This window comes from Galeopterus variegatus, unplaced genomic scaffold (genome assembly GCF_000696425.1).
Source record: "Galeopterus variegatus unplaced genomic scaffold, G_variegatus-3.0.2 Scaffold7903, whole genome shotgun sequence".
Lineage (NCBI taxonomy): Eukaryota > Metazoa > Chordata > Mammalia > Dermoptera > Cynocephalidae > Galeopterus > Galeopterus variegatus.
In genome coordinates this window covers 26,234-31,111 of record NW_007734014.1, presented here as the reverse complement: position 1 = coordinate 31,111, position 4,878 = coordinate 26,234, and positions in this window count along the sequence as shown.

The window sequence follows — 4,878 nt, the reverse complement described above, 5'->3', positions numbered from 1 at the left end:
CATGCAGGAGCTGTCTCCACTCTGCATCATAGGTCAACACCCAAAGCCCAACCAAAAATCTCTTGTGCACAATTCCCCAGAGATGCTGACCAAACATAACCAAAGAAACTGATGTTTGCTGTGGCAAAGGTGGGAAAGATCTGATCTTCTGGGGAAGATCATCTTTAAAGACCAATGCTAGAAAAGATGTGTTACAAACACAGCACACTCCAAGCCCAGAGCCACAATGCCTCTTACTACTATGTCATTAAACCATGGAAGAACAAACCAGACTTCTACACATATTTCCTTTTCCTTTCTGATTTCATAGCTCCCTTTGTAAGTCTCCAAAGCAGCAGGTGTGACCCAGCTGCTCCGGGCACCCTCTCCCTGTAGGTCCTGCCTCTGGTGGTGTTCCCAACATGGAGCATCTTCAGCATTGCTGCTTGAGGCACACCTGCTCTCGAGGGTCCACTCTTAAAGACACAAGCATGGTGAGAAAGTTATTCGAGAGCATGGTTGCCCACTCCTCCTGCTCCAGCTGAGGCCATGCTGGACCACATGAGGTCACCCTGCTCTTCCCTGTGGGTTCTCAGACCCTTCCAGGGCTCTGTGGAGTTGGAGGCTTCAACAAGGCTTTGCTCACAGCTGCAAACCCTCAAATGCAAGAGAGGAGCTGGAGGGACCACCTTTTGACTCCTTGCTTCCCCATTTCTGCTGGATCACGACAGCTCTCACCTGCCAACACATCCATCTGGAACTCCAGTGGTGACGGAAAAACCTTGTGTCAGATGAGTTTAGTGAACAGACCCTGTGCCAGGCTCAGAGCAGCCGCCTGAGGGGGCATCTGAGGATGGACATGTCCTCTCTGCATTGTCAGATATGGGGACGAGTGGCACATGACTCTACGGGGCACTAGAAATGTGGCTAGTGTGACAGGTGGATTGAATATTTCACTTCATTTTAAGTAATTGAACTAAATAATTAAATTAGTTATAAACAGATGCAACTTGGTAGTGGTCGCCACACTGGATAGCGCAGTCCTTGAGATCCAAAGATGAGGAAGACATGACCTCCTCCCCTGCTGTTTCCTTGTAAAGCAATTGGCCAGTCTGTTCTCATCATTCATTGCTAGGCTCTCCTTGGGCACATGCATGAGGGCCAGGTACTGTGTGAGGCCTGGGGACACTAAAACAGTAAGAACAACATCCAGGGGCAGAGGGGCTCCCAGCAGGGCCACATGGAGAGCATGGATGGAGAACTTGGCCCGGCAAGCCCTGTCTAGACAGGATCAGAGCAGTGGATCAGATAAAAGGGTGACATCTCGATATCTTCAGAAGCCCACCCTCATCTCCCATGACCCTGGATCACAGCCTGGGGGTCACCTGGCTCAGTGTGGGGCCCAAGAGGTTGGACACGCCGAGGAGGGACCTTTCCACACCTGAGTTCAGTCCCAGACCTGGGGCGTGTCCATCAGACACTTATGGGGCCTGTGACAGGCTGCCCAGGCTGAGCTCTGGCAGGAGGAGGAATGAGGAGGACACAGTCCCTGCCCTTGCAGTGACCAGCCATGGCCAGGATTCCTCCATCTATGAATGGGAGGACGTAGATAAAGACTAGGACTGAGGAATTCAAGACGCTTTGTAGAAACTCTCAGACTGATGTCCTCTGGGCCAGACAAGGGAGCAGAAGTACCACTTGGACAGTGGGATCAGCCCCCTCTCCTTGCTGAGCTCGCCCTGCACTGCAGCCTGTCCCCTCCCCACCTGCCCTGCAACTAGAATGTGCTACAGCTGCCACAGCTGGTGCTGTGAGGCTTTCTCCAGTTCAAACATGTTTCCAGGCCAGGCATCCCTTGACCAACAGTGTCTTTCCATCTTCTTTGTGTCCTCTTTAGTTTCTCTTAACACGGATTTGTAGTTCTCGTCATGGAGATCTTTCACATCCTTGGTTAACTTTATTCATAGGTATTTTATTTTGGGGGGACTTCTGAATATGAGCCTTCTTTCCTGATTTCACAATACATACCTCTTTCACTTGAGTAAACCCTGCACTGCAGCCCACACCCCTCCCCACCAGCCTGGCCACTAGAATGTTCCACAGCTGCCCCGGCCAGGAGCTGAGACTCTGCGGGGATCAGATCATGCTTTGTATTATTGATGGAGATCTCTTGTTCTCTTGATGACTTTAGAAAGCCGGATGGGAAATCGCGGTTGAGTCAAAGGCCCTAACCTTTGAAAACACATGAGCTTAGAGAACACCTGTGGAAAAGCCATGAGCTTTTCTTGGAGGATGTATCTCTTAAGCCCATTTAGGTTGGCAATTACAAAATTCTTAATCCAATCAGGAAAAATTGCTACTGAGCAAAAGGCCCCCTGCCGCACAGCCTATAACTGATGCTATCATTTTTAAATGCCGTCTCAGATCAGGTATCTGTTGGTAAGAGACTCATCCTTCTCTCCATCACTGTGGGGACAGATTCTGGGCTGGGCTCCTCCACACCAGTCCCCATATCCCCTCCCAGAAGCAGACAAGGGGTCAGGTGGCCTTCAACTGCAGCCTCTGCCTGTCCTCATGGCTTCCCCTGAGGTCCCCTGGTTGGATCCCAGCCCCTCTTCTTGTCCCATGACCACATCCCTCACTGACCCTTGTACTCTTTGTGGTGCTGCTCAGCTGGGACCCCTGAGCCTTGGGAGACCTGCAGGACAGCTGCCCACAGGCTGGGCCATGTGCTTCCTCGCCCTATGGCCTCACCCTACTGAGCGACCAGGACAGGCTCCTTCTGGGGACAGGGCCTGAGCCTCAGGCTGCCCCCTCCCCTGTGCAGACATGGAGACCACACTGCTGAGCACCCACAGAACTGGCCTAGCCCCAGATCCATCCCCACCCATTGTCCAGAGGTCCCTGGATAGACCACACAGCTCTGGCTTAACACTAATCAGGGGAGGTGGAGGGGAGCCGGGCAGAAGTCCTGAGCCTGGTAAAGAGCATGGCTCAAGTCTGGGAGACATGTCCTCATATAGGCATTTCCAAAAATGGAACCTTACCCCGAGATAAGACTTGGGGTGACAGAGAACTCACTGCAGAAACTTGAAGTGGCCTGTGATTTTGTAGATGGAAAACTCTTCAACCCAAGTTTTCCCTGGTGCCCTGGCTCAGTGGCCCTGTAACACAGAGGGGTCCTAGAATGAAGGGACCATGGTGAAAGATGGGGAGCACCAGGGGTGTGTACAGCCTATCCCTCCCCTGTGCCCTGAGGGAACCCAAGGCCCTCTGAACATGGGCACAGCAGAAGAGGCCAGGACTCATCTGCCTCTAGGGAGCAGCCTGATCTGTACTTGATCATAATTCATGATGATGTCCAGTCACCCTTGGGCCAACAAGGTCTCCCTATCTTTCATGCTCAATCTGCAATCAAAATAATCCAAAGATGACTGCTCCCAAGAGCTTCAGAGAACATGCCTAATTGCTCCTTTTGGGGCTCCCAGATGCTGGCCAGGAAAGCCTCGTTCCACCACTGCTCCCAGGACAAAGGGACCAGAGCCCCGCAGGGTCTCTGGGGTCCCTGGCCAGGGTTGGGCTCTTGCCTGAGGACCTGAGAACAAGGAGACTGGACAGGGAGTCCTGTTGTCCCCAGGGGCCCAAAACAGGCACACGCCTGCCCCAGAAGGACCAATGACGTCCACCTGCTAAGTATGAAGAGCCCTTGATGGCTGTTCTGGGACTGGGAAGCAGAGTGGAGCTTGGAAACCAGAGTTCTCTGTACGATTAGCCTCCTAGAAGCATTCACGGATCACAAAGATGGCCAGTTCTCTATAGGAAAGGAGAAATCTCATGAATGCTGCATTCTACTTCAATCTTCAGTACCTTTGGCCAGTAAATCAGCTTAAAGCATAACAGCAGCCAAGCAGGAAGGTTTTTGGTTTGGGGATAAGGATGATCTATTTGACTACAAAGCAGCTTCTATGCTGTCCAGCCCCTATCTTTGGTTGGGGGAACAGTGGATTCCACAATCCTGAGCATGTCAATATGAGATACTATAATTGGAGTAAAATACTAATTTCTAAAAACAAAACAAAACAAAAAACAACCAAAAAAAACCCAACTGCTGTCTGAGGCCAAGTCAATGCCAGGCACAGCGTGTGCACTTAGGGATGCTGGGTCTTCTGCTCTACAGACAGACTGTCGGCAGGACTAGATTCTCAATACCCAGGCTGGAGGTAAGACACACTCTTTCTTTACCAGATCACAGCTTGGGCTACTCCAGGAGATGGTGAGCTGAGTTTCCCCCACGGACTTGGTCATCCTGGCAGATGCTGCTATGGGACTGTGCCTCAGCCAGGCTGGACCAGCTGGGGAATTGGAGGGACTCTGGGCCTAGACCAGCGATGTCCAATGGAAATAGAAGGTTTTCTAGTAGCCAAGTTAAATAAAACAGAAGGCCAAAACAAAGTCAAAATGATTTTAATTGGCAAAATATTATTTCAACATGTAAATGTTTGAAAAATCTTAAAATGAGATAGTTTTTTTTTTCTTTAAATTTTTATTTTGTCCATATACAATGTGGTTGATTATTGTGGCCCATTACCGAAACCTCCCTCACTCCTCCCTCTCCTCCCTCTCACCCAGCAATGTCCTTTCTGTTTGCTTGTCGTATCAACTTCAAGGAATTGTAGTTGTTATGTCTTCTTCCCCCCTCCCCCGGTTTTGTGCATGTGTGTGTGTGTGTGTGTGTGTGTGTGAATTTATTTATTTATTTTTAGCTCCCACCAATAAGTGAGAACATGTGGTATTTCTCTTTCAGAGCGTGACTCGTTTCACTTAATATAATTCTCTCAAGGACCATCCATGTTGTTGCAAATGTCTGTATTTCATGCATTTTTATAGCTGAGTAGTATT